The sequence below is a fragment of the Lichenostomus cassidix genome, chromosome Z (genome assembly GCF_008360975.1).
Source record: "Lichenostomus cassidix isolate B80296 chromosome Z, HeHo_3.0, whole genome shotgun sequence".
NCBI classification, from domain to species: Eukaryota; Metazoa; Chordata; class Aves; order Passeriformes; family Meliphagidae; genus Lichenostomus; species Lichenostomus cassidix.
Genome location: NC_139511.1, coordinates 33529001 through 33536748, shown reverse-complemented (window position 1 = coordinate 33536748; position 7748 = coordinate 33529001).

Sequence of the window (7748 nt, the reverse complement as noted above, 5' to 3'; positions counted from 1 at the left end):
AGAAGAATTATTTCACATACCTTGATGATTGTTCTCCTTCTCTTAAATTCTAGTATTGTTTAGTATTATCATGATATTTTTAATTCACACTGAGTTGTTATAAAGTGTAACATCTTGATCACTTTCAGAGCAGTTCCCTTCCCCCTCATTTGTGCTATTGGTACGCATTCCTACATGTACTTTCTGGTATTTATGTCAAAAATGGAAATAGTTTTTCTAAACATTCCTCCAATCTGTTGTCCATTTTGAAATCTAATACTGTTTTCCAACCTGGGATGCCTTCCAGTTTCACTCCACCCACAATTTTTACTATTTATATTTTTACAAGTTATGTTTAAGCATAATTGGATAAATGCTCTGTGCAGAAAAATGACAATGCCATGAGCTCCATGTTCTACCCTGTCATGTGAGTAAAAACCTGCAACTCTGTGTAACAATGTACTTAACCACACCTCTCTAAGTATTTGAGTTCGGGAATTAGAAATTGTCACTGCTGTTAGGGAAGCTCAAACCACCCTATGGATTTTTAGGTTCTTTTTTGTCTGAACTACTTCTTTATGTCAGCTGCCACATTTTAGGGCTAAAACAGCAGCAGAAAGAGATTTATGGTGATGAAGTTCACTGTTGTGTCATACAGCTCTCTGCCTCATATATTCAAGGTCATCCTTTTCCCACAACAGAGGAACTGGGGATTGTGTGGCACAGTGAGAAGGCAGATGGTTTCTATTGTCTGTTTCTGTGACTGAGTAATGCTTATGGTGAGGTCAGAATGACATTAGACAAGTCCTCCTCACCACACACCAGCTGACTTTTCCTTCACTGATATTTGCATTTTCTAAAGTAACAAGTATTTGCATAATTAGACTTATATACAGCTATCTCATATTGACTGAAGTGTGCATTCCAAAAGTAGTTTTGGACCCCAAGGTTCATTTCATCCACTCTTTGGGCATTCAACATCTAAGCACCTATTAAGTAATCAAGCACTGACATCCATCAAGGAAACAAATCAAAAGGAGAGAAACAGTGGGTGGGCATAGCAGTAACTACTGGTACCAGACTGACAATATGGGATAAAGATGCTTTTTAACTGATTCACAGAACAGGCATGGTTTCAGCTTGGTAACACTATTTGAAAAATTGCCTCAGGTAAAACTCAGCTCAATTGCTTTTGGGGTCCAGTATATGCAGATCCCTCTATCCATCATTCTCTGTTTTCTTCAAAACTACCAAATAAGTTGTCAGCTAAATACCTTTTGTGAAGGTAATTATTTTCATTCAGCAGGTACTGTATCTTTTTCAAGTAGACAAAGATTTCTGTACAAACCACCAGTCATCAGCCATCCATTTCATGTTACTCGTATTTACCTGATGTATATATATTGCCTCTCTTCAGTTTGAACTCCTGGGCTGATGCAGTTCAGCTGATCACACAGTTCATAAATTTTCTTGTAGGCCCTTAAATTGACAAGGACAGCTTTCAAGAACACTTATGAAACATAAAAGAACATTTGAATAAAAGAAAAACACATTAAACACATTAAACACTTAGTTAACTTTTCCTCCTTCTGGCTTTCAAGTCCTGAAATCAACTCTGAATATTTTTATCCATTGGGAAAAAAGAATATAAACAAAAAGTAGAAAAAGGCTGGAGATGGAGTTGTTACACTGTATAGAGCTGAGGTTCATGACCTTTCCAGAAAGCCCTGATGTCAGTTGTTTATAACTTCATCAGACCATGACCTTTAACAATGATTTTTTTGCATGCTTCATTGTCTGCATAAAATTGAATCTTTCATAATTTCATTGAAACTTTATCACAAGCAGCTTTTCTTTCCCCTCAGAATGCTAAAATAAAGATATTTTTTGTTTTTCAGCCACTCGGTGATGAATTGTAGTATTTTGTCCAATGAAATAAGGATCTGATATATGTTATGTGATATTTTGTGAGAAATGTAATGGCTTTTTCATCCTAGTCTGGCTAAGGTTTGCATTACAGTTACAGAGCTAGGACACCAAAAGATAAAATTCAGGACTGAAGTCACATGCATAACCCATTATAAATCACTATGTGCATGCTTTATAGTACACAATCCCTAGTTGTACAAACACAAATTTTTTGCAAGACCCCTGCTTCATTCACTTCATAACAGCATTGGCAGTTATTTCACAAGCAAGTTGCCAATATTTCAGAGTTTTTATTAATGCTCATCTACCATCAAAATGTGCAGTGCAGTAAGCTCTAATGCAGGCTGACAGGACATCAGCCGTCCTCCTAACCCCCTTGCACAGGCAGTCACTGCCACCCCCAGCACAGGGAGGGAGGAGAAGAGGCAGATGGGAGGAAGGGCCTTCCTCTCTGAAAGTGCAGTAAACTAATACACAGAAAGGCACTCTCAGCTGCAGTGAAGAGTAACCACAGAGAAGGCTCAGTTCAAAATTACTGTCCTTTAAATGTCTATGTATATATAATATATAGATTCCCTTCATTGTCAAAATCCTCATTCATCAAATAAGGTACAGTCCAGCTAAAAAATTTCATCAGCAAAATTAATTTCTATCCAACCTGATTCAACACCAGAGCAAGTCTAGCCTATCCATGCTGTGAGTCAGGGTTCCTGGAAAAAGACTGCTTATGGGCCACGCAATCTCAGAAGACAGATGTAGTCAAGAAGGATGATTTAAAACACTGCATGGGATCTTAAGTTCTAGCATTTCTTAACTTCACATATTTAATTTTGTCACCTCAGTGGTCTTTTATGGTATTATTTCTATATATGTTTCAATGCATACTGTTCCTTAGGCAAGGTGTCCTGTCTTTTTTTTTTTTAATTTTATTTTCACACTGTTCCTATCTATACATATTAACATTGTTAATTTTCATATTTGGTTGTACATCCACAGGGCTGGAGACTTGCCTCATAAATCCCTGAAATGTCATGCATCTCTATGATGTTATATAAATAACAATAAATTGAAAAACAAATCATAAGCTTACATTGTGGAGTCATACTATGAAGTCTTGCTGGACTTCTGAACTGGTTGTTGTTGGGAGAAATGGGTTGAAAGCAGAGAATAGTGAGTAGGACGACAGATTCTCTCAAATAACCTTGCAGCTGGAAATGCCAAGGCCTGGAAAATAACAGTGTGGGAAACCCCAGATTTTGTGCCTGCTACTGTTTACATTTCGTCTGTTTTGAGAAGTAGAATTTCTGTGTAGACATAACAGAGGTGTTTGGAGAGATTTGGAGGCACTCGCACAAATAAGCTTGAGCTGCCTTTCTCTGGAAAGACAAGATCAAAGCTCAGAGATCATAAAAAAGTACAGGGGAGGTCCCAGCATGGTGGTAAACTACACATGCAAGAGCCCTTGATAAAAGGGCACCAACAGCAATCCCGCTGGCCATGAGGATGGGCTGACGGTGCCTCTGTTCCTGTTCGGGTGTCTCTGCCCACGTGTTGCTACAGGATCCTCCCTCCACCAAGGTAATTAATTAAATTTACTCTGTGCATTTCAGCTGTGTTTTTGTGCTGCCTGCCTGTGTTGACTCACAGAGATATTTATTCACTTGGTACAATTAAAAAGAGATTTGATGTGCTGGAAAAATATTTTTCTGTACTTTATTGCATCCAATACAAAATTATATTTCCATAGTTGGTCTAATGCAGCACATGGTTCTGCTATGGAGGTGGAAGTTCAAAGGTAGTAATTCTTGCAGCCAGTATTTTTATATGGCAGAGTTGTTCAAAAAACTGCACTGCCCTTTCAATGACATTTACTTTACTGAAAAAATTTTGTTCATTTTACAAGAGCACAGATGTGACAAAAGAAGAATATCTATTGTGGAGAGAGGGAGAGAGAGAAAGAAAGAGAGAGAAGCATGCTGGGAATTCCAAATGTACACATGTGCATGACTGGATGTAGGAAATCATAGAAAGTAAATCAACTGTGCCTAGAGTCATGGATCTACCACTGTCTTATAGCAATGTAGATCCATACAGCTGAAATCCTAGTATGTTCAAAATAATGCTCATCACAGATTTCTCAGCATTTAAATGTGAATGAGACAACATACACAAAAAGAAATTTAGCAAATGAAAATTATAATATAAATGTTGGAAACTAAGACAATAGCAGTTTTGAAAAATTTGAACACAGGTTTGGCCTCAAAGTTGAAAAAAACCTCTCATGAAAAAAGCTGATTCCATGTAATCAAAGTCACCACAATACTCCACTGTTTCTCTTAACCCTTTATTGAAGAAACCTGGAGACACCTTCAGGTTGTCCCAAGTTCTGTGAAGTACCCAACCAAAGCTATCAAAAACCTTTGTGCCTCCTTAGATCCAAACACCAACTACACCACCTCTCTCAGTTTCTACTGATCCATTTTACAGGGTGTAAAAAGTGTATGAATTAAGTTCTTACCATTTGGCTGTAACTACTGCAGCCCATATGGAGAAAAGAATAATTAATTAAGGTAAAATAAGGTGGCATTTAATAAAAATAAGTTGGGGGGGAAAGTAACCAGAATGTTCTTCTGGCTGGATTTTGAAACGCCTGAAAGTGAAGTCTGAAAAAGTATACAGTCCCCAGCAAGAATACAGTACATCTTACAATTGAAATGCCTCTTCAAAATAGAGTCCAAGGACAGCTGTTACAGTACAAATATTTCTCTAACTTGTAATCTTGCAATTACAATCTCCTTCATCCATCAACATCTCTTTATAAACTTTTTCATCTATGGCTAGTGATATTGATAAAAAAGTGCAACCACCATGGAGCTGCCTTTAAATGATTTAACATACTGCAAGATGGAAGAATAATTGAATATAGTCTAGAGCAATGCTATCCATTTGCAGTGTCTTTCTAAAAACCTGGTGACATTCAATTAATTCTGTTTTCCACAGTGCATGTCTTCCACCCTTACAAACACACCATGCAGAGTTTAGATACATATCTATTTTCAGCACTATGGGTTCTGCACTGTTGTATGACTTGCAGGAGATGAACCAGGCTTGCTAGGGACTAAGAACCAAGCATCAGTTCTCCAGGTATTTCAGTGAGACACTCCAGACCAGACCTGAGTGTTGTTTGGGTATCTGGAGCCATCTGGAGTCTTTTGAACACATCTGCCTTCAAACTTTTCCTGTAGTGTACTTTTCTTCAGTCTCAAAGTCTGGTTTTCCCTGTTTTAACATGACAATATGTACAGAATTCACACATAGAGCCTCATGATTTGCACTTGAAAAATGTTAAATATAGAAAAGAGAGGTTTTGCTCAAAAAAAAAAACCAAAAAAAAAAAACGAACAAAACCACTCCACCTTGCTCCATACATGCAGACAGGCAAAGGAAACCTGATTGTTATAAATAACTCCAAATTTCAGACTGTTTTATTTGAATTATTTATGCTTGCTGCATCACACATTTAAACATATATTAAAAAATAAAAAAAGAAGATACTAACAAGAAAAGAACCAGCTTTTGATACTCCCTAGGTAGCATGCCTTAGTTCTTTACCATTCACTTGCTATTAGAAGTGCTGTGGTTGTGACACTTCTGAAAGGTCATTATTCATATGTGATCAATGTTGCAAGGCACAATTAAGTTCTTCTACTTCCATCCCAGTGATGCAGTACAGTATCTGACTAAATCCCCCACTACTGCTCTTTAGCTATTGTTTTTTTGTTTGTCTCAGACACCATGTCTACTTTTTAAAAACAGTCTAGACAAATGTTCCTTTTCATATAAGGTTTCTTCATTTCATTTCTCTGTGCAGCTTCTTAAAGAGTTTTGTTTCATAATGAAAATGGCTAGAAACAACATCTATTATAGGTACAAAAATTTTTTTGACAACATTAATTAAGAAGTCTACCAGACATAGAGAAATCATTGTTGTATAACATCAATGTAAATTAGATTAAAATCAAGGTAACTTCTGCTTTCAGTTTTAAAACTATGAGATCTCACACAGTTTCAGTTCACAAGGAATTACAAATGCTTTTATGTGTGCACTTGGACCAACTTTGAAAGAGATTTGGTTGATATTATTTTACCCATGTTAATATTCGGGGAAGATAAAAGAGACATTTTAGCTTCCAATATTCATGATTCATTCTAAGTATTTTTTAAGTGTCATTTTTATTTAAAACAGATGCTGCTCATTTCTTGCCCCCTAGAGCTCTAAAGGTGTTGTATGGCCATGTGATACTTTCATTCTTGCACAGAGCATCTGCATCTTTTCTGTGGGTAACAAAGGGAAAAAAGAAAAAAAGCTATTTACATGTTGGTTTAATTCTTTCTGATGGCCTTGCATAATTCCAAAGGCAAGTGTGTTTTCAAAATAATGTTTTCATTCAAACTGATCTAGTCCAAGATATAATGTTAGACACTGTTTAAAGACATTTAAACAGTGTGTGTGTGTGTATTTGTACACATACAGAGAAAAATATATTATTAGACCTGACCAAGTGGTATGTCTTTATTATCCTATGGACTTATCTTTCGTATCATATGGACTAAAGAAATACTAGAAAACAAGCTTAAAATTTCAGAATTAGTAAACTCTGATTGGGAAACCCTTCTGCTTTTTAGCAGAAAATCTGTCTTCTTGATGACATGAATTATTATAGCTGTTAGACGTCCAGTTTCTTTCTGGTAAAATGTTATTGTATGCACAAAATTAGGTCACGAGTACCAATACATATGGCATATTCATTTAAATAGCCAAACTTCTGTTACTCCTATAGATTGGAAGGAATGTTAACATTCTTGCAATCCAATGATTCCCAAATCAATTCCATCATAGATAAGATAACAGTGCTCAAAGCATTTGGAAGAATTCAGGTTTAGGGGTTTTTTACACATTTTAGCGTAGCTTTTGTTCAGACACAGGCTATGGAAAAGTTAAGCCACTCCTAAATCAAGCCCCAGAAAATAAAATACGATCCAAGACTGAAAAGGGCCATTTGTGTAACTTCAAGATATTCCTTATATTTAAGATATTCATATATATTGCTTCAGCACAAAGACCCCAGACACCATGCAGCAGCAAACAAATTAAAACTAAATTATTCTTGACAACACTGATATTAACTAAATATTTATTCTGACTCTAAAGGAATGTGGGTTATATGAACAGAGAGTTTATATTTTGCATTATAATTTTATAGTATAGTGTAGCCTGATTCATGTGACAGTGAATCCTAAACTGGAGGTGCCCACGCTGTTTGGCTGGAAGAATATTTATGACTGGGATGCAAGGTCAGCTCAGATCTGGCAGGACTCATTAGTTCAGGTGCAGTGATGTGGAAATGCTTCATGGCCCTTCCAGAGCTAGCACTAATCCAGAAATAGTACATCTGCCTTTTGTGCATCAATCAGATACTCAGACAACTATAAACTGGCTTTACAAAAACACATACTGAGTGTCTCCACAACCTGTTTTCACAAAGAGGAGTATTTCTTGCTATTTGGAATACTCTTTCTGCTTCTTCAGAAAGCAGTGTGGGACTATGTCAGATTATCAGTTCTGAGTACTATGGATGACAGCTAATTCATTTTTTAGAAGGGTTTAATAGATTAAAGCATAAATGCAGAGATGCAGACTGTGCCAGCACTGCATATAAGCAAATACAAGGGCCCTGACCACAGTGCGAAGATCAAATGACTGGCTCTGTAGGAAACAGCTGATAAATGTTACAGACAGAATAAAACTACAGCTGCATCCAAGCTGATTCTTGCAGGGT